Below are 23362 nucleotides of genomic sequence, written 5' to 3'. Positions count from 1 at the left end.
CCTGGCCTTGCTCAGTGGGTTAACGATCCAGCATTGCTGTGAGCTGTGGTGTAGGTTGCAGACACGGCTCAGATCCTGTGTTGCTGTGGCCCTGGTGTAGGCCAGCGGCTTCAGCTCTGATTAGACCCCTAGCCTGGGAACCTCCATATGCCGAGGGAGCGGACCTAGAAAAGGCAAAAAAACTAAAAGAAAAAAAAAAGACAACAAAAAACATGGCACAATTTTGGTAATCCTATTTGGATATTCTTTTAGGCACTCAATATAACCCAAAGCCTCAACAAAATGGAAGCTTTCAGGCCTCTGTGGACCTGGGTGAGGTGCAGGTCACCAGCGCCCCCTAATCTGGCCCCTGCCTCCCCTGCCATGGCCCCCGTCCCTCCCATGCTCCCTGCTCTAGGATGGGGATGGAAGAATCCTGCCCTGAGAGCAAGAGGGCAATGGTTCAAGTCCTGCCTCTATCAATGACTCTTGAGACTTTGAGTCCATTCCTGCCCCTCTCTGGCCTCAGTTTTCCCATCTGTAAAATGGGAGCAGGGTGGCAGCCTTGAGGGCTCCTTCCAGCACCAACTCCATGAGCTCCCCTACCAGACTGAAACTCCCAAGAGCCGACTCCCCCCATCCCTGCCCCTCAGGTGCACACAGTAGGTCTTCAGGAAACCGGTGCAGGACACAGAGTTTCTTAGTCACCGGTCATAGAACTAGCTGGTGTTCTCTGGGAATTCTGGCCACCCTCCCGGTTCCTGAGCCAGGACCCCCGAACCACTGGCACGAGCTGGGTGACACCACCCCTCAGCTGTGGTGCAGGGCCTGCCTGGAAGACTCACAGGGCTGAGAACTTTGCTGAACTGACCCCGAGTTTCCCTTCCAAACACTCTTCCATTCTTGTTTCTCAAAATACCGTTCTGGGGGGTTCCTGTCGAGGCTCAGAGGTAATGAACCTGCCTAGTGTCCATGAGGATGCAGGTTCGATCCCTGGCCTCACTCAGTGGTTAAGGATCCGGCATTGCCATGAGCTGTGGTGTAGGTTGCAGACACAGCTCAGATTCTGCGTTGCTGTGGTTGTGGTGTAGGCCGGTGGCTACAGCTCCGATTCAACTCCTAGCATGGTTACTTCTATATGTTGCAGGTATGGCCCTAAAGAGACCAAAAAAAAAAAAAAAAAAAAGACGTCTGGACCAGAAGCATTGGCCTCACCTGGAAGACTGTTAGAATGCAGAGTCTCAGGCCCTACCCAGCCCTGCTGAAGCAGAATCTGCATTCTAACAAGATCCCCAGGGGGATTATTTGCTCATTAATGTTGAGAAGGACTGTCTTACAGCATAGAGCCCCCAAGCCCCATGCAGTCCAGTCAGATTTGTTCAATCAATGAATTACTCAATCAGGAAAATGTTTGTTAAGTGAATTCTAGCACCTTTTGTTGCAGGGGCCTCCCACTGGGCACAGATCCAGTATTTCCCAGACAACCATCCACGTGGCTGCTGGGCTCCCGTGTACACAGGGACAGCCCCTGTCTGGTACAACAGACCTGGTATCCAGGTCTTACCCCTCCTGCTAGAGATGACTATGCTGTCCTAACTGTGACCAAGTGACCCCCTACGTGGCAGTCTGGCTGCAATGACCTCAATTATTTTAAAGGCAACAAACACATGCACCCATATGTTCATTGCAGCACTATTCACAATAGCCAAGACGTGGAAACAACCTAAATGTCCATTGACAGATGACTGGGTTAAGAAGATATGGTACAAATACACAATGGAATACTACTCAGCCATAAAAAAGAACAGAATAATGCCATTTGTAGCAATGTGGATGGAACTAGAGACTTATACTAAGTGAAGTAAGTCCGAAAGAGAAAGAGAAATTCCGTATATTATATCACTTATATCTGGAATCTAATACAAGGCACAAATGAATTTTTCCACAGAAAAGAAACCCATGGACTTGGAGAACAGACTTGTGGTTGCCAAGGGGGAAGGGGAGGGACTGGGATGGACTGGGAATTTGGGGTTAATAGGTGCAGACTATTGCCTTTGGAATGGATAAGCAACGGGATCCTGCTGTGTAGCACTGGGAACTATGTCTAGTCACTGATGACGGAGCATGATAATGTGAGAAAAAAAGAATGCATACATGTATGTGTGACTGGGCCACCTTGCTGTACAGGAGAAAATTGACAGAACACTGTAAACCAGCTATAATGGAAAATAAATAAAAATCATAAAATAAAATAAAAACGAAGGCAAGAAAGCCAAGGCATATCCCTTTCCCACCCCAGCTCAGGCTCCTCCCCCTAACACGTGAACGCACATACTTGCCGGAGTGCAAACACACGCACACCCCTCCTGGGCCCTGGCTGTGCCTCCCTGAGTCATGGGGTGACTCATAGGCACTTCCACCCCCTCCCTGATCACTGGGGGGTGGGGGCTGGGAACAGGAGAGGGAGAAGAGGTGTCTCAGAGTCAAACGTGAGAAAGTGACTTTGACTAGGGACTGTCGAGGGACCGCCAGGGTCACGGCTGGGGCTGGGGCTGGGGATCGGTCCCCAGGGGGCCTGCCTGGGAAACCAGGCAAGTCGCCAGGGTCACAAGTCCATCCCTCCCTCACAAACTCACAGGACTGAGTTGAGAGAGAGTCACCGAATGAGTTGGGGGAGGGTGATGGGTAAGAGAGGAAAACACACACACACACACACACACACGCACGGAGGGAGCTGTTCAGATGGCAGCCAACCATCACAGTAACCCCAGCCCACCCCTCCCTCAACTACAAAGTCCTCCCATATCGGGGCCCACATCTGTCCCCAGGTCCCCAGGGATGTGTGCAGACAGGGCAGGGAGTCGCCTCCTTTCACAGAGAGCGGCGGAAGCCTAGAGCTCGCTGGTCTGGGTGATCGGGTCATCGGCCGCCCCCTCCTCAGGACGGAAGCTTCCTGAGTGACTGGAGCAAGGAGAGGTGGGCCGCAGGGGTGCTGGGCTTGGGGTGGGCACCCAAGCCTCCTGAGACCTGGGGCCACCTCAGATTCCCTATTCGGGTAACTTCCTACTGTTATTATCCTAAGACTCAGCAAAGAAAGGGGGGCTGGCTGGCGGCAGGGGGTTCACACCGCGGAATCTTGGAAGGATGAACACGTCCCTTCCCCGCCCCGCCCTCAGCTGCTGGGCCCACTGTCCCCCTCCCCCACGCAAAACCCCTTCGAGTCCAGATCGTCCTCGGGGCTGAACCCCCCAACCCCATTCTCTCGCCTACCCTGGGGGAGCTGGGGGCAGGTGAGCCGTGTCTGAGCGGGGAGGCAGGGGTGGGCTGCAACGTCAGCCCCAGGTCTGCGAGCTTCTCCCTAACGGGATCCATCCGCTTCCCAGGCCCCAAACAGGTGGCCGTGGAGCGGGGCTGGGGGGTGGGCGGCACTCGGGCGGCCCCCACGCCCCTGCTTTCCGCCTTGATTAACAGAAACATTCCTACATCTGTCACGGGAAGGCAGCCTGCTCCGCGTCATCAATCACCCGGGAAACGCAAACACATTCTGCCTGTGCCCAGACCTTCTTCCCACAGTCATGGGCACCCTGGGGGCCCCCGCCCCCAGCCCAGAGCCAAGGGGGCAGGCGTGTGGGAGAAGCGCCCCCACCCCCATCTCAGCTTCTGCACAGCCGGGGAAGGTCTGAGTCACACCTCCTTCCTTACACACACACACACACACACACACACACACTCAGGAATACACAGAGCTGCCAGCAAAACATGGATGTACACACAGCCTTGTCCACAGACAGCTGTGCATCGCACACAGATGCACAGACCACTGACCACAAACCCACAGCGAAGGGGGTGCAAACACACACACCACACACAGTTTTATCCCTTCAGCAGAGATCTCAGCTCCCATATCGGGCACATAGTTGCGCACAGTAGGTCCACTTCCAGTGGCCCTTGGGCAGGCCTCACCTTTGGACCTCTGGTGTACTGCACCTGTTTCTTCTACCTGCTTCCATTGCCCTCTCCCCTCACTGGGATATGAGCCCAGCACGGACAGGGGCTTTCTCCCACTCACAGCTATATCCCAGCACCCAGCTCAGGGCTTGGCACACAGTAGGTACTCAGTAAATATTTATTTGTGGAATGGATGACTGGGCAGCCCCACCCGGGGCCCAGCCCCACCTGATGGGGGGTCCTGCGGTCACTCCCTTCATCCCCAAGCCAGGCTCCCAAGTAGCTGCCAGATTCCCCAGGAGAGCAGATGTGACCTCACCGTCTTCCCAGAACCTAGGATCCCGAAGCCCCTCTCCCATCACCGGGCTCAGAAGTACCACCCTCTGACCCCCACCACCCCTCCAGCCCCCTCTCCTGCCTGCTCCTAACCTCTTTCCTAGGACATGATCCTGCCCACCCCCGTCTCCTGCCTCGGCCACACTCCCCTTGCAGGCCTGATCCACAGATCAGGTTCACCCCTCCCCTCCTTCAAGGCATCCGCCCCAATCCACCCAGGCCACGGCAGTTTCTCCCCCTGTCCCCACGCCGCGCCCCCAGGCTCCAAACTCCCCCGTGCAGGCAGCAGGACATCCTCAGTCATTGTCTGGGGGTCCCAGGGCAAACGGACAATGACAACACAGGATGATGCCCTGATGGGGGACCTGCAGGAAGCTCTGGGAGCCCCCAGGAGGGGACGCCCAGCAGAGACAGATGCCTTTGAGAGTTATTTTGGCTCTTGGGTGGACCGCCTCCTGGGCTCCTTCTGCGCATGTGCATGTCCGCCTCACGAGGGTATCGAGGCACCTCCCCGCTCTCCTCCCACGCTCCGCCCTCGAGCCACACAGAGCTCTGTTCCCCCAGCTCCTGAACCCACAGCTTCTCCTTCTCTTGCTCCTGGGCGGCTTTCCACGTCGTGCCTTCCTCCCTTGCCAAATTGTCCACCCCATCCCCCAAAGCCCAGTCCAGGAGGCTTTTCTCCCCCGGTTGCTCTCACCCCCTCCATCCTTTGGAAAGTTAGAAACCACCTTCCTTGATGGGCCCCCAGCCTCCCCGCCGCCCACTGTCACAGCCTCCATCCTGAGCTGGTTTGCTGGCCTGTCTACCCTGGAGAGCCACATGCTTCTCCAGGGCAGAGCCCTGGTTTGTTGGTCCGGTGAGGTCTACCCAGGACTCTGCACATAGTGGTAGCTAAATTAATGTTGATGGGAGTTCCCCTTGTGGCTCTGTGAGGTAAGAACCCGACTACTATCCATGAGGATGAGGGTTCCATCCCTGCCTCGCTCAGTGGGTTGAGGATCCCGCGTTGCTGCCAGCTGAGGCATAGGTCTTGGATGCAGCGCAGATCTGAGGTTGCCATGGCTGTGGTGTAGGCTGGTGGCTACGCCTCCCATCCGACCCCTAGCCTGGGAACCACCATATGCTGCAGGTGCATCCCTAAAAAAAAAAGAAAGAAAAGAAAATTAATGTTTGTGTCAGGCCCTCAGGGGTGGGGAAGGCAACAGCGTTTTCCGTTCATCTTGTGTCTGCTACAGTTTCCTCAGCTGGTTGCCAGAAGTTTCCCGCCACTCCAGTGGCCACTACATGCCCTGCTCTGTATGACACAGCGACCGTGCCAGATGGGGATGCCGGCCTCCGCTCTTACCACCCTGGCACCGGGCTGCGTGTCTGGCCTGTACCGCGACTTCCCTATTCCTGGATTGTGGCCTCGGCCACGGGACTTGTCCTGACCAAAGGAATGTCCGTGGACGGAGCAGAAGCAGAAGCCTGAAATATGCTTGATAATCATTGTCTTGTGCTCCAGCCTTTTGCCAAGAGAAGACCAGAGAGCCACTGGTCCAAAGAGGACGAGATGGGGAGCAAATCTCGAGCCCACCCACAGCTTGGAACCAAGTCCAGTGGCTCCGCGGGCGGGTAAAGAGACGTCTGGGCTCCTCGCTCCATACCGCTGAGTGTAGAGTTTGCTACGTGGCCTTTGCCGGGCAGTTGCTTTCTAAACAGCTGCCGGGGCTCAGCTCTGCAGGCACTTGCCCCTGGAGTCAGTGAGCTTATTTGATTCATCATTATCATCACCCCATTTTTCTTTTTTTTTTTTGTCTTTTTGCTATTTCTTTGGGCTGCTCCCGCAGCATATGGAGGTTCCCAGGCTAGGGGTCTAATCGGAGCTGCAGCCACCGGACTATGCCAGAGCCACAGCAACACGGGATCCGAACCGCGTCTGCAACCTACACCACAGCTCACAGCAACGCCGGATCGTTCACCCACTGAGCAAGGCCAGGGACTGAACCCGCAACCTCACGGTTCCTAGTCGGATTCGTTAACCACTGCGCCACGATGGGAACTCCTCATCACCCCATTTTTCAAATGAGGAAGCCGAGGTGCGTAAAAGCTCCCACACGCCTAAGGAGGGAGGGGCAGGGGCAGCAAGGTTCCGGGGCTTGAGCATTTTTTTCTTTTTTCTTTTATTTTCTCTTGTGTTAGGGCTGCGCCCATGGCACATGGAAGTTCCCAGTCGAGGGGCTGAATCGGAGCTGCAGCTGCTGGCTTACACCACAGCCACAGCAACGCCAGATCCGAGCAACCTACACCGCAGCTCATGGCAACCTTATCCCACTGAGCGAGGCCAGGGATCGAACCTGCATCCTCATGGATACTAGTCAGGTTCATTACCACTGTGCCACAGCAGGAACTCCCAGAGCTTGTGTGCTTAACTGCTCCATCCTGCTGTCCTTCAGTGATCAAATCTCCCACCCTAGAAACAGGTGAGACCACCCACCGGCTGGGGCCAGACTCTTGTTTTTTCTCTTGTGACAGTTAACTTGTTCCTCACCCAGGAGAAAGGCCTGCAGCAGCCCTCCTTTCCAGCTGGAGCCTTCCCAGCCCACAGAGTAATTTCACAGCTTATGTCGCATTTAATCCTAGCAAGAGCCTGCGAAAGCTGGCATGTCTGCCTCCATCTTATCCATGATGGACACTCAGAGAATTGTACCTATTGCCCAGGGATGGGAAAGAAGATGAGGTCAGATAAAATCTAACATCTGTTGGGGTGTGTGACCGTCTATTCTATAGGAACAAATTCAGTCGTAAGTAAAAGAAAGAAAAATTCAATTTACATTGGCCAAGGGAAGAAAAATAGGGGTTTGATTTTCTTCCATCATAAGAAATCAGGACAATAACCCTGGCATTGTTCCATCGCTAGACAAGATCTGGGCTGGAGTTCCTGCTCTTCCCTTATCCCCCTTATCATCCTTATAACTGCAAAACGGCTGCTGATCCTCCAAGTATCACATCCGCATCCAAAGCAGGAAGAAGAGATTCGGGAAGGGCCATCTCCCTGGAAGTCTCTGTCTTTTTAGTGAGGAAGAGGCTCCACTGTCGCCCTCCCTCCCATACGCAACAGACTTCCCTTCATCTCAGTGGTCAGGATAGGGTAGTTCGGCCCCACGTAGAACCGTCACTGGTCCAGGGGAATCAGATGTCCATGATTGGGTTCGACCAATCATCCTTCATCTTCCTGGAGCTGAGGTCACAGCATCTCTACTGGCTCCATAAGCAGGTCAGGTTCTGCTTATCAGGGAAAGGGAGGATGGCCACTGGTCAGGCAAGGCCACAAGCCAGGTGTGCTCCCCCAGACACCATGCCAAGCAGTTAAGTACATCTTCTTGCTTGGTCTGCACACAGTCTTATACAGCCGAGGCTGGAGTTCCTGGTGACTTAGCAGGTTAAGGATCTGGTGTCGTCACTACCATGGCATGGGTTCAATCCCCAGCCTGGGAACTTCCGAATACTGCAGGTGTGGCCAAAAAAAAAAAAAAAAAACTCAAACGATGATCACAAACTAAAGCTAATGTTTTCACTACATGTGACATGACTATTGGAGTGAAAATAGAGCCTGAATTAAAAAACACAGGACTCTTCTGTACCAATTTAGCAAACGAAGGGACAAAGCTGGTGAGCGGCAGAGCTGATCCGTGTTCTGAACTAACCTTTCCAACCGCTGGGGATGGAGGGATTCAAATGCCAAAAAGCAGGAGACTGTCCAACAGGACCCCTGTCAGGCCCCGCACACCCCCAACCTCAGCACTCACCTGCTCTGTCTTGACTCCGAGTGTGCAGAGTCAGAGGCCCTGAGTGCCCAGCTATGGACAGGTGACTGCATCCTTGTCTGGGGAGGGCGGGTGTGTGTGGCCAGTGCTCCCTGCAGCCACCGTGCTCTCGAGAGCTTTGGCCCAAGGCACGGCCTGAGCCCACACATCTCCCCTTCATCCATCCAGCATCTGCTGGTACCAGGCACCCAGCCAGGCCTCTCGGGGGGTGGGGGGGACAGATTGGTGGCTCTGGCACAGATCCTGCCCTCATGGAGAGACCTTCCCATCCAGTCTCTCCTATGTCAAAGAAATCTTGGGTAGAATGTTTAAGGGATTCAGAGAAAAAGCCCACCTCTGGCCATAGGAATAGGCTTTTTTTTTTCCCTTAGTTTTTTTATTGTGGTAAAATACACGTAACATAAATTTACCATCCGAACCATTTTTAATTGTTAAGTTCAGTGGTTTTAAGCTCATTCAGGCTGTTGTGCGACCCTCACTGCCATCCATCTCCAGAACACCTTCATCTCATAAAACTGAAAGTCCGTACCCATTAAACACTAACTCCCCCTCCCTCAGCCCCTGGCAACCACCATTCTACTTTCTGTCTCCATGAATCTGACTCCTCTAGGGACCTCCCTGAAGCGGAATCATACAGCTTTTGTCTTTTTGTGACGGACCTATTTCACCGAGCATAACGTCCTCGAGGTTCCACCATGTCGTAGGATGTGTCAGAAGGTCGTTCCCTTTTGAAGGCTGAATAATATTCCGTTATGTGCATGACCACATTTTACGTATCCATTCATCCATCAACAGACTGTTGGGTTGCTTCCACCTTTTGACTCTTGTGAAGCAGTGCGGCTGTGAACATGGGGTGCAAACATCTCTCCGAGGCTGTGTTCAGTCCTCTTGTGTGTATACCCAGAGCGGAACTGGTGGGTGGCTGAGTCATAGGGTAATTCTGTTTAATTTTTTGAGCAGCTGCCATGCTGTTGTCCTCAGCAGCTGCGCTAGTGTACATTCCTGCAGGGGCAGTTTTACAGGGAGTTTGAGGTTGACCTTGAAGACGGTCAGTGAGGTTTAGATGCGGGGAAGGGCATTGCATGGCAGGAACAGAGGGAGAAGGTGCAGCCTGAATGGCGGGGAAGAAGGTGGACTGTTCACTGGGGAGGTGGGGGAGGAAGAGGCCAGGATGTAGACCAGGGCAGAGGCCTCGGTACGTCCCATGGGTGAGGTGACCCTCGTCTCTGCACAGGAGCCACAGAAGGCGTTGAGCCAAGGAACGACTTGACCATTCTGTCCCCAGGAAGCTTCATGGGGGCAGCTGAGACGGAGGTGGATTCTGGCAGAATATTCTGTGGGTGGGGAGCCCGGGAGGAGGTTCCTGATGGTTGCGACAATAGAGAGTGACAGTGTGAAACCAAGTCCAAAAGTGAAGAGGAAAAAGCAGTGAAAATGGAGCCAGGACCGCAGGGTCAGGACTAGGGTGAGGGAGATGAAGCACAGACTCCGGGGGTAAACTTTGATTTTGTTATTTTTATTTTGAGAGTTGTGAATTTTATGTCTTTCTTTTAATTCTATGAATTTTATTACATTTATAGTTTACAATGATCATCACAACCGAATTTTATAGCATTTCCATCCCAAATTCCCAGCCCATCCCCCCCACTCGCCCAATCTGTCTCTTTTGGAAACCGTAAGTTTTTCAAAGTCTGTGAGTCGGTATCTATTCTGCAAAGAAGTTCATTGTGTCCTTTTTTTAGATTCCACATATAAGTGATAGCATATGACATTGGTGTCTCACTGTCTGACTGACTTGACTTAGCATGATAGTTTCTAGATCCATTTCTAGGTTGCTGCAAATGTCATTATTCCTTTCCTTTTAATGGCTGAGTAATATTCCATCATGTATACGTACCACGTCTTCTTTATCCACTCCTCTGTCAATGGACATTTAGGGTGTGTCCATGTCTTGGCTGTTGTATATAGCACTTCAATGAACAATGGAGTACATGTATCTTTTCGAGTCATGGTTTTCTCTGGATAGATGCCCAGGAGAGGGATTGCTGGATCAAAGCGTAATTCTATTTTTAGTTTTTTGAGGAATCTCCGTACTGTTTTCCACAGTGGTTGTACCACTTTACATTCCCACCAATAATGTAGGAAGGTTCCCTTTTCTCCATACCCTCCCCAGCATTTCTTGTTTGTAGACTTTTCCATGATGGCCATTCTGGCTGGTGTAAGGTGGTACCTCATAGTAGTTTTGATTTGCATTTCTCTAATAATGAGTGATGTGAACATCTTTTCATGTGTTTTTGGCCATCTGTAAGTCTTCTTTGTAGAATTGTCTGTTTAGATCTTCTGCCCATTTTTTGATGGGGTTGGGTTTTTTTGTTTTTTGGGTTTTTTTTTTTTTTTGTATTGAGCTGCAGGAGGTGTTTATAAATTGGGGGGATAAATCCCTTGTCAGTTGCTTCGTGTGCAAATATTTTCTCCATTCTGTGGGCTGTCCTTTCATTTTGTTTAAGGTTTCCTTTGCTGTGCAGAGGAGTTCCCGTCGTGGCTCAGTGGTTAACGAATCTGACTAGGAACCATGAAATTGCAGTTTGATTCCTGGCCTTGCTCAGTGGGTTAAGGATCCGGCGTTGCCGTGAGCTGTGGTGTAGGTCGCAGACGCAGCTCAGATCCCACATTGCTGTGGCTCTAGCGTAGGCTGGTGGCTACAGCTCCAATTTGACTCCTAGCCTGGGAACCTCCATATGCCGTGGGAGCGGCCCTAGAAAAGGCAAAAAAAGCAAAGGAGGAAAAAAAAGAGAGAGAGAGAACGCCTTTGCTGTGCAGAAACTTTTAAGTTTAATTTGGTCCCAGTTGTTTATTTTTGCTTTTACTGTCATTACTCTAGGAGGTGGATCTGAGAAGATACTGCTGTGGTTTATGTCAGAGAGTGCTTGGCCTACATTTTCCTCTAAGAGTTTTATAGCATCTGGTCTTATATTTAGGTCTTTAATTCATTTTGAGTTTATGTTTGTGTATGGTATTAGAAACTGTTCTAATTTCATTCTTTTACATGAGCTGTCCAGTTTTCCCAGCACCACTTATTGAGGGGACTGTCTTTTTTCCATTGTATATTTTTCTCCCTTTGTCATAGATTAGTTGACTGCAAGTACGTGGGTTTAATTCTGGGCATTCTATCCTGTTCAACTGATCTATATTTCTGTTTTTGTGCCAGTGCCATACTGTTTTGATAACTGTAGCTCTTTAAATTTGTTTTTTAGGGCCATACCCATGGCATATGGAGGTTCCCAGGCTAGGGGTTGAATTGGAGCTATAGGTGCCGGCCTACACCACAGCCACAGCAACGTCAGATCTGAGCTGCATCTGTAACCTACACCACAGCTCATGGCAACATTGGATCCTTAACCCACTGAGCGAGGCCAGGGATCGAATCTGTGTCCTCATGGATACTAGTCAGATTTGTTTCCACTGAGCCATGATGGGAACTCCTTGATGACTGTAGCTTTGTAGCATCGTCCAAAGTCAGGGAGCCTGATTCCTCCAGCTCCATTTTTCTTTCTCAGGATGGCTTTAGCTATTCCGGGTCTTTTGTGCTTCCAAACTATAAGATATTTTGTTCTTGTTCTGTGAAAAATGTCCTTGATAATTTGATAGAGATATCATTGAATTTGTAGATTGCCTTGGGTAGTATAGTCATTTTGACAATATTGATTTTTCCAATTCAAGGGCATTCTATGTCTTTCCATCTGTTTGTGTCATCTTTGATTTCTTTCATCAGCATCTTACAGTTTTCAGAGTACAGGACTTTTGTCTCTTTAGGTAGCTTTATTCCTAGGATTTTATTGTTTTTGATGCAATGGTAAATGGGATTGTTTCCCTAATTTCCCTTTCTGATCTTTCATTGTTAGTATATAGAAATGCAGTTGATTTCTATGTATTAATTTTGTCTACAGCGACTTCACAAAATTCATTCATGAGCTCTAACAGTTTTCTGGTAATGTCTTTAGGATTTTCTAGGTATAGTATCATGTCATCTGCAAATAGTGATAGTTTTACTTCTTCCTTTCCAATTTGGATTCCTTTTATTTCTTTTTCTTCACTGAATGCCATGGCTGAGACTTCCAAAACTATGTTGAATGGTAGTGGTGAGAGTGGACATCCTTGTCTTTTTCCTCATCTCAGCAGGCATGGTTTCAGCTTTTCACCATTGAGAATGATGTTAGCTATGGGTTTGTCATATCTGGACTTTATTATGTTGAGGTAGGTTCCCTCTTTGTCCCCTTTCTGGAGGGTTTTTATCAGAAACCGGTGTTGGATTTTGTCAAAAGCTTTTTCTGCATCTATTGAGTGGATCATATTGTTTTTATTCTTTAGTTTGTTAATGTGGTGTATCACACTGATTGATTTGTGGATATTGAAGAATCCTTGACTTCCTGGGATGAATCCCACTTGATCATGGTATACAATCATTTTAATGTATTGTTGGATTTGGTTTGCTAGTATTTTTTTTTTTAGGACTTTTGCATCTAAGTTCATCAGTGATTTTAGCCTGTAATGTGTGTGTGTGTGTGTGTGTGTGTGTGTGTGTGTGTGTGTGTGTGTGGTATCTTTATCTGGTTTTGGTATCAGAGTGATGGCAGCCTCATAGAATGAGTTTGGGAGTGTTCCTTCCTCTGCATTTTTTTTTTTTTGGAATAGTTTCAGAAGGATAGGAGTTAGCTCTTCTCTAAATGTTTGATAGAATTTGTCTGTGAAGCCATCTGGTCTTGGACTTTTGTTTGTTGGAATTTTTTAAATCACACTTTCAATTTCAGTACTTGTGATAGTTCTATTCATCTTTTCTATTTTGTCTTGGTGTAGTCTTGGAAGAGTGTACTTTTCTAAGAATTTGTTGATTTCTTCTAGGTTGTCCATTTTATTGGCATATAGTTGCTTGCAGTAGTCTCTTATGATCCTTTGTATTTCTGTGAAGTCCATTATAACTTCTCCTTTTTCATATTGATTTGAGTCCACTCTTTTTTTCTTGAGGAGTCTGCCTAAGGGTTTATAAATTTTGTTGATCTTTTCAAAGAACCAGTTTTTTGTTTCATTTATCTTTTCTATGGTTTTTTCATTACTGTTTCATTTATTTCTGCTCTGATCTTTATAATCTCTTTCCTTCTGCTAACTTTATATCTTGTCCGTTCTTCTCTCTCTAGTAGCTTTAGGTGTAAAGTTAAATTGTTAATTTGAGATTTTTCTTGTTTCCTGAGGTAGGCTTGTATTGCTATAAACTTCCCTCTTAAAACTGCTTTTGTTGCATCCCATAGGTTTTGGATTGTTGTGTCTTTGTGGTCATTTGCTTCTAGGTATTTTTAAATTTCCTCTTTGATTTCTTCAGTGATCCACTGGTTGTTTAGTAGCATGTTGTTTTGTCTCCATGTGCCTGTGGGTTTTTTTGCAGTTTTGTTTTTTTTTTTTTTTTCTTGTTGTTGATTTCCAGTCATATAGCATTGTGGTCAGAAAAGATGCTTGGTACGATTTCAATTTTCTTAAAATTTCCAAGGTTGACCTGTGGCCCAGAATGTGATCAGTCCTAGAGAATATTCATGTGCACTTGAGAAGAATGTGTATTCTGCTGCTTTGGGATGAAATATTCTATAATTATCTATTAAGTCCATCTGATCTAATGCATCATTTAGGGTCTGAATTTCCTTGTTGATTTTCTGTCTGGATGATCTGTCCATTGCTATAAGTGGGGTGTTAACGTCCCCCACTATTATTGTGTTATTGTCAGTTTCTCCTTTTAAGGTTGTTAGCAGTTGCCTTATGTATTGAGATGATCATATGTTGGGTACATATATATTTACAATTATTATATCTTCTTCTTGGATTGATCCTTTGGTCATTATGTAATATCCTTCTTAGTCTCTTATAATATTCTTTTTTTTAAGGTCTATTTGTCTGATATGAATATTGCTATTACAGCTTTCTTTTGATTCCCATTTGCATGGAATATTTTCTTCCATCCTCTCACTTTCAATTTGTATGTGTCACTAGAACTGAAGTGGGTCTCTTGAAGACAGCGTGTATATGGGTCTTGTTTTTGTAACCATTCAGCCAGTCTATGTCTTTTGGTTGGGGCATTTAGTCCATTTGCATTTAAGGTAATTATTGATATGTATGTTCTTATTGAGATTTTATTAACTGTTTTGGGTTTGTTTTTCTTGGTCTTTTTTCTCCCCTTCTTCTCTTGTTCTCTTCTCTTGTAGTTTGATAACTGTATTTAGTATACTCGTATGTATATAGGAGTCTATATACATACGAGATTGTTTTAAGTTGTTGGTCTCTTAATTGCAAGTGCATCTCTAGTGTCCTGCATTTGTGCTCTCTTCTTCTCATGATTTCTGATTTTGGTGGCATATTTGCATGTGGATGATTTCCTACCCTTACTATATGTATGCTTTTACTGGTGAGCCTTGTCATTTGTAATGTTTTTGTTTCTAGTTGCGGCCTTTTCTTTTCCATCTGGAGTAGTTCCTTTAGTATGTGTTGTAAAGCTGGTTTAGTGGTGCTGAATTCTCTTAGCTTTTGCTTGTCTGTAAAGCCTTTGAATTCTCCTTCAAATCTGAAGGAGAGCCTTGCTGGATAGAGTAATCTTGGTTGGAGATATTTTCCTTTCATCACTTTAAGTATATTGTGTCATTCCCTTCTGGCCTGTAGAGTTTCTGCTGAAAAATCTGCCAATAACCTTATCGGGGTTCCCTTGTATGTTATTTGTTTCTTCTCCCTAGCTGCTTGCAATATTTTTCTTTGTCTTTCATTTTGATCAGTTTGATTAATATGTGTCTTGGAGTGTTCCTCCTTGGGTTTATTTTATGTGGTACTCGTTGTGTTTCCTGGATTTGAGTGATTCCTTTCCCATATTAGGGAATCTCTCAGCTATTATTTCTTCAAATATTTTTTCTGGCTCTTCCTCTCTCTCTCTTCTCCTTCTGGCACCCATATAATATGGATGTTGGTGCATTTAACATTGTCCCAGTGTTCTCTTAGACTGTCTTCATTTCTTTTCAATCTTTTTTCTATTTTCTGTTCCACATCCATGATTTTCATGTCTGTCTTCCACCTCTCTTATTTGTTCTTCTGCCTCCTGTATTCTACCATTGGTTGCTTCTAATGAATTTTTATTTCAGTTATTGTATTTGGCATTTCTGCTTGCTTAATCCTTAAATCTTCTACTTCTTTGTTCAATGTTTCTTGTAATTTGTCAATCTTTGCCTCCAGTTTATTTCCAAGATCTTGAATAATCCTCACTATCATCAGTTGAAAGTCGTTTTCATGGAGGTTGATAATCTCCAGATCACTTAGTTGTTTTTCTGAGTTTTTTTCCTTGCTCCTTTATGTGAGTCATAATTCTCTGGCGCTTCATTTTGTAGAGATTTTTGGTGTGGTCTCCTTTTTGCAGAAAGTAGAATTGTAGCCTTTCTTGCTTCTGATGTCTTCCCCCCTTGTGGTTGAAGTTGGTATGGGGCTTGTTGTAGGCTTCCTGGCAGGAGGGACTGGTGTTGAGAATGGGGGAAAATATTTATTTATTTATTTATTTATTTATATTTTTAGGGCCACACCCACAGCGTATGGAGATCCTCAGGCTAGGGGTTGAATCAGAGCTGTAGCTGCTGGCCTACACCACAGCCACAGCAATGCAAGATACAAGCCTTGTCTGCAACCTACACCACAGCTCATGGCAACACTGGATCCTTAACCTACTGAGTGAGGCCAGGGACTGAACCTGCATCCCTCAGGTTCCACTGAGCCATGAGGGAACTCTCAAACTTTTAAATGAAAATATTTATATTTGATTTAAATAAAGGATTTGACTGAGGCAAACGATGCAGCATGCAGGTACAGAGTAGGAGGCTGTCTTTAATTGAAATGTGATATTTGGTTCATCATGGATTTCTCTTTGCATTCATTGTGATTTTTTTTTAAAAATTCAAATATTACTTATCTTTTTTAAAATTTATTTTATTAAAGTATATTGGAGTTTCCATCGTGGTTCAGTAGTTAACAAATCCAGCTAGGAACCATGAGGTTGTGGGTTTGATCCCTGGCCTTGCTCAGTGGGTTAAGAATCCAGTGTTGCCATGAGTTGTGGTGTAGGTTGCAGATGTGGCTCAGATCTGGTGTTGCTGTGGCTCTGGTGTAGGCCAGTGGCTGCAGCTCCAATTAGACCCCTACCTGGGAACCTCTATATGCCACGGGTGTGGCCCTGGAAAAAGACAAAAAGACAAAATGACCCAAAAAAAGTATAGTTGATTTGCAATGTTGTGTCAGGTTCAGGTGTACACCCAAGTGATTCGGTTATACATATATACATTCTTTTCCCTTAGAGTTAACTACAGGATATTGAATATATTCCCTGTGCAAGAGAGTAGGACTTGTTGTCGATCCATCCTATTTTTTTTTCTTTTTAGGGCTGAACCTGTGGCATATGGAAGTTCCCAGGCTAGGGGTGGAATTGGGGCGGCAGCTGCTGGCCTACGCCACAACCTCAGCAACACAAGATCCAAGCTATATCCGTGACCTACACCACAGCTTGCAGCAATACTAGATCCTAACCCACGGAGTGGGGCCTGGGATCGAACCCACATCCTCATGGAGACTAGTCAGGTTCTTAACCCACTGAGCCACAGTGGGAACTCCAATATAATAGTTTGCATTTGGAAACATTACTTATCTTGATCACTGAGTTTTCAGTGCCCCCTGAAACTCTACACCTGAAGTGAGGACCTCGGTCACCCCACCCTGGTCCTGGGCTGTGGGACGGATTTATCCAATTACCCAACAATAATTACTGTGGGCCCGTGATGTGCCTGCCATTGTTCTAGCATCTGGGAATCCAAAATTGTTGTAGTTCCCCCTCCTCAAGTTTAAGGCCAAGTAGAGATAATAAATCAGGGGGGAGAGAGACTTGGGCAGGTAGGCATATCCCATGCTGGCCTGGAAGAGATGAATAAAATGTGGAACAGAATGGAACAGACATCTGGCTTTTGTTCTGCTTCAGTGCTTTGCCCATGCACTCTCTGAACCTCACATCATGGGTCTTAGACTCATGGACCACTCCCCATGATAGAAATTTAAAATACCAGCCACCCACATCCTTAGATTTCCTTGCAGCTGGGACCTTCAAAGCTCACCCATCAGATGCACCAACCCGAGATTTCAAAGCAAAACTCGTGCCGCCACGTAGCAGAGTCCCTTCCTGCTGAGCCCCTAGGACAGCAGTGCCCAGTGCTGGGGTTGGGTGTGGGATGAGCTGGTCACAGGGACGGCGGCCACCAGCAGGTGTTCAGAGCACTGACTTTGTGGGTCATCTAAAGGAACTGATTCTGTTTGCACACTGCAAGCCCAGGTCTCCAGCTCACTCATGACTCATGAGTCACCTCACATTCTTTGAATATCCTTTAGTATTCTTTGCACATCCTTTTCTGCTTAAGTTAACCTGACTTGTTGTCTATAGCCCACAACTAGGAATGTTGCCTTATATAGAAATTGATGCCAGGGGGTTGCAGGTCATGGATCCTGGCAGATGTTCAGAGAAGCTGAAGATTGCTTATCTGGACTGCTTGGGGCTGGAGACAGTAAAAAATTCAGAGCATCACAAGGGAACAGATCTGAAATCCTACAGCGTGCAGAGGGAAGTGAGAATTCTAGTTTGCCACCTGGAATCACCTGGAATGAAGAGCCTGCTGAGGGCAAGGTTTTGAGTTTGAAACTCCATTGCCTTAGAAGAGAATGAAAGGAATGAGGAAATAGACTGTGGGAATGGGCTGCTGGTTCCTACAGTGCTGGACAGCTGAAGGAACAGATGACAGTCTCCTAAATCCTAAATTCTTGGTTCAAGACCCAGATCAAAGACCAAGGACTCTCTATGCTATAAGGCGCTTCTAATTCTTGGAGCCAGAAGGCTGAGTGAGCCAAAATGAAACACAAAATTCGAGCCTGCAGAGCGGCAAGTTACATCATTAGCAGTCCCGTGGTTGAGTGAGCTCAGGCTTTGCCTGGAGCCCCACAGCAGGGTAGGGGGTGATGCTGGTCACCCTGAACCCAGGCACACACTGGGTCCCTGCAGGCTGAGGCACCCTCTCCTAAAGGTCTGATGATGCTGGACTTGCCCAGGACCCCTTTAATGAGCCCCTCTGTGTCCCACCCATTCCTCAGTGTCTTCAGACCACAGTGGGGTCCATAGATGGCCAGTGGGATGGGGCAGGATTGAATATCAACCCCAAAACCAAATCTGGGCAAAACTTTGCTATTTCATATCATCAAAAATCTGGAGACCATGTGTGAATGGACCAATGGAGCAGAACTTAATTTGGCCACACGAAGCAGCGGTTTCAGATTTGGGGTGTCATGCTCATTAGCCGGGGTGACCCTCATTGTTTCCAGGCTGGCTTGTTGGCTGGCAGGTACGCCGAAGCCTGACCCAGTGGGGATGACAGAAACGCCAAAGTGCAACGTAGAAACAGAGTTGGGTGACTTAGCCATGGGTGACCCAAGTCACCCAAGAACCACCCCAAAATACCATCGCTGCCCACACCAAGACGGTGAGAGCCAAGAGGGTGAGGCAGCCCAACAGCCTTCCAAGGCCCCAGGGTCCAGGTGGGGAGTCCTGCCAGTGATCCGACTCCTGATTTGGGAGTGGGGGAAGATGCGGGGAAAATCGAGAGGGCAGAGGTCATGGCAGGGGTGGGGCAGGTGCCTCACCATCACACAGCAGGACCAAGTGGCCGTCCCAGTGGTCCGACCCACGGGGACTGGTGGGGCTAATGGATCAGTGACCCCCAGGGACCAAAGGCTTTTATAACTGGAAAGATCTGGCTCTGGCAAACAAAGGTCTGGCTTGACAGGAGAAAATGGGCGGTCTCCCCTCTGCCATCCTGCACCCTAGTTGGTTGGTTTGCAGACCCAGAGCTGCCTATGTGAGGGAAGGACCTGATGTTATATCCCAAATCTGCACCATGCATCTCCCTCCAGCCCTTCCCTAAAGGGACCGTGGCCATTTACCGGAAGGCTGTGCCCTGGGGAGAAGGGGGAAGGGAGGTCTGAAACACGCTAAGTCCTTGTTTCCTCATCTGTAACATGAGGACAATAATATCTGCCTGAAAGGATTGCAGGGTTAATTGAGTAGAATAATGGAATAGTGCCTGGAATATAAATGCACGCGTTGGCTGCAATTGAACTTTTCATCCCTCTGTGACTTTGTGCCCATTCTTTCTTTGTTCCCATCTTGATTTCACTGTGGGGGAATGTGATCAGCCATTTTGCTATGTGCTGAGCATTAAAAAAAAATCACACCCCACCACTGACCGAGGAGAAGTACACGCCTGGAGCAAGGTTCAGCCCTCCTGTCTCTAACCTATGCAGCTACTGCGTAAGACCATGCAGGGGCGTGAGCACTGCTGGGATGGGGCTCGCAATGTTCTGTGTTAAATCTCTGTTCTCTTCACTGGCACCCCACCCCTCGGAAGATAATAAAATGAGGTGGAACATATAGAGCTTGGGACATGGTGAAAGAGAGAAATGATGAAGGGAGAAAGGAGAGAGGTGGCTGGATGGGTGGATGGATGGATGGGTGAGTGGATGGATGGATGGATGCATGGATGGGCAGATGAATGGATGGGTAAATGGATGGGTGAGTGGATAGGTGGATGGATAGAAGGGTGGGTAGATGGATGGATAGAGGGATGGATGGAATGGTTGGAGACAGGTATATACAGAGAGAGCAAGGTGATGCCTGGATAGTTTAGAAGATGAATTCAACATAATCCCAACTCTCAAGGATCTTCCAGTCAAGGAAGATGCAGCACTAAGCATGGAGCTGGCTAAGAAGTTGAAATATTTGTAGTTAGTGACACTCTCAGAGTCTAGTTTCCCGGCCACATCACAAGGTATGTGATGACCAGCCAGACAAGGTGCAAAGTGAGGCAGCACCCTTGGCTGCTGCAATAACACACTTTTATGTTCAGCCATTCAACAGGCATCTGTCAAGCACCTACTATGTACCAGGCACTGTTCTCAGCGCTGGGGAGAGATGGGAACAAAATAACTCCTTGTGGCATGGATGGGGGGTCAGAGGCAAAGAAAGCTGTACGGTGGACTCTGGAGTAATGCGGGTTTGCACAGCATGGGTCCACATATACACAGGTATTTTGCAATAGTAAATACTACAATACTACGTGGTCCATGGTTGGTTGGCTCCGTGGATGAGGAGGCTCAGCATCTGAAAGGCAGATACAGAGGCTGACTTACTACAACTTTAGAGGCAGCTCAACCCCCGTGTTGTTCAAGGGTCAACGAGACATGCACAGGGAGCCCAAAGCGGCCAAGTCCTACAGAAATAGACGAAGCAGGTGAGAAAGGGGGACTCTGGGGCAGGGGTCTGCTCTTTTGGGAAGGCTGGATGAAGCAAGCACTGCTGGTGGGTTGACACCTGCACAGAGGCCTGAAGGAAGGCGATCTGGAAGGAGCAGTGACTTTGCCAGGATCACACGGGAACTATGTGGCTGAATGAGGACCCTCCTCCAGGTTATGTACAGGAGGTAGGAGTCTGGGTTCCTGGTCTGATGCTACAGAATAGCAGTAGCACCCCAGATGTGGGATCAGCAGAGGGTGGTGTTCTTGGGATCCAGCCACCCAGGGGCTGCACGATCTTTGGCAGGTCATTTATCCGCTCTGCACCACTCATTTTCTCCTCCATCCCTTAAAACAGCCTTGAGAACTCATGGACATTTTACTTTTTCTTTTCTTTTTTTCTTTTTTTTTTCTTTTTTTTTTTTTGCTTGTTAGGGTCGAGCTCATCGCCTATGGAAGTTCCTAGGCTAGGGGTCAAATCAGAGCTACAGCTGCCAACTGAAGCCACAGCACAGCAAGGCCGGATCTGAGCCATGTCTGCGACCTACCCCACAGCTCATAGCAATGCTGGATCCTCAACCCACTGAGAAAGGCCAGGGAGTGAACCCCTGTCTTCATGGATACTTGTCGGGTTCGTTTATGGCTGAGCCACGATGGGAACGCTGAGATATTTTACTTTATAAGCGGAAAAGGTCTGTAATTGTGTTCTTTTATGGCGGCAGCCAATGCTAAGCCTCCAAAGACAGCTCTAGTTGGGCTCTAGTTGAAGGAGGAGGGCTGCTGGCTGGGACAGAACAGCCTCCTTGGGGAGTTTCCTTGTGACTCTGTGGGTTAAGGATCTGGTGGTGTCACTGCCGTGGCTCTAGTTACTGCTGTAGTTTGGGTTTGATCCCTGGCCTGGGATCTTCTGCATGGCTTGGGAATGGCCAAATGAAAAGGAGAGAAAGAGAGAGACATCTCCTTGGGGGAAATGAGATCTGAGTGGGCCTTGAATCAAGCGGGAGAGTTCATAAAATGATGCTGAGCACCCAAGGATTGTGGAGGATAAATGGACCAGTCTGGTGTCCCCATCAGCTCTTTCCCATAATGAACAGGGCTTTCTGGATTAGAGTGGATTACAGAGGACAGAAAACCCAAAATAAGGAGTTCCCGTCGTGGCGCAGTGGTTAACGAATCCGACTAGGAACCATGAAGTTGCGGGTTCAGTCCCTGCCCTTGCTCAGTGGGTGAACGATCCAGCATTGCCATGAGCTGTGGTGTAGGTTGCAGACGCGGCTCGGATCCCGCGTTGCTGTGGCTCTGGCGTAGGCCGGTGGCTACAGCTCCGATTCGACCCCTAGCCTGGGAACCTCCATATGCCGAGGGAGCAGCCCAAAGAAATAGCAAAAAGACAAAAGAAAAAAAAAAAGAAAACCCAAGAGTGGCTCAAAGAGAGCTATTTCCTCCTTTCTTACGTAAAAACTCGCCATCCCAGCCCCTTCCATCATATTCTACCAATGTCAACATTTGGCCTTCACTTCAGTGCTCAGTATGACTGCTCAGGTGCCAGGCGTCGTGCCTGTATTACAGCCAACAGAGCAGAGAAAGGGATGAAGAAGGGAATGCCTTGTCTCCAGCGGAGGGGCTTCTGGAACTAATGCTGTTTCAGCTTGGTGGTTCTAAGACCCAGAGAGGGCCCGCCAGGACCCTGAAGGCCTACAGGCTAGACACTGTGGCTGCCAGGGCTGGTGCCAGCCTGGGAGGGTGCGCAGGAAAGGGAAGAAATGCAAACAGCTCTGCCTGTTTCCCCCAGGAAGTTCTGTAGCCATCCATGGACCAGTACAGCGGTTTGCAGACAGGGATTCCAGGGAAATCTCTGATCTGCACTCCCCGCCCCCATGATGGGTGGACCCCACTTCCTCAAACGTAGTGTGATGAATCCCAGAGTGAATTTACACCGAATCGCTATAAAAGCCCCTGGTAGAGACACACGTTGGTAGGGGATCGAGGCACGTGAATGAATGAGCCAATGAGTCAATCGGTTGTGGGAAACCCAAATGTTACTCAGTCTAACCTCAGCCAACTTGTCACCCAGCTCCCACTTACACACTTCCAGTGACAGGGAGCTCACTACTTCCAAGGGCAAAGTGGCTTTAGTTTTAGATCATCCTCATGATGAGTCAGATTCTCCACCTTCTATGTTTCCCCATCAGCCCCAGTCCACCAGCAGGTGGGACCCAGACACATTTAGCCTCTTTTTCATGGGATGGGACCCAAGTCTTCATGGATGGGGGGAAACACAGAACCCCACAGTCTCCTGGTCATCTTCTTGTGTTTCAGATGAGGTTCTGGCCAGAGAGGGGCTGTGACCGGCCCAAGGCCACACAGTTGACTAAGCACTGAGCCAAGGTCAGACCCCAGCCCCAACTTTCAGCGGTGTTCCTTCTAAACTCCACAGCTCCGGGAGTTCCCTTCGTGGCTCAGTGGTTAATGAACCCAACCAGAATCCATGAGGATGTGGGTTTGATCCCTGGCCTCGCTCAGTGGGTTAAGGATCCGGCGTTGCTGTGAGCTATGGTGTAGGTCGCAGATGTGGCTCGGATCCTGCGTTGCTGTGGCTGCGGTGCGGGCCTGCAGCTGTAGATCCAATTCGACCCCTAGCCTGGGAACTTCCACGTGCCGTGGGTGTGGCTCTAAAAAGCAAGTAAAATAAAGTAAAATAAAATACTCCCCAGCTCCTCTGGGACCTCCTCCAGCCTTCCCCACACTCGCCCCCCACCCTCCAACAGCCAGTCCCATCCCCTGATACTGAGGACCCAATTCCCTTGTGGAGACACTCAGGCTGAAAAGACCCACCTCTCATCCCTGCCAGTGACAGGCACAAGGCTGGGACATGGGGTCCACATCTCAGGATCTGCAGCGGGACC

This window comes from Phacochoerus africanus, chromosome 7, assembly GCF_016906955.1.
Source record: "Phacochoerus africanus isolate WHEZ1 chromosome 7, ROS_Pafr_v1, whole genome shotgun sequence".
NCBI classification, from domain to species: Eukaryota; Metazoa; Chordata; class Mammalia; order Artiodactyla; family Suidae; genus Phacochoerus; species Phacochoerus africanus.
Note: the sequence above shows the minus strand (reverse complement) of the source record.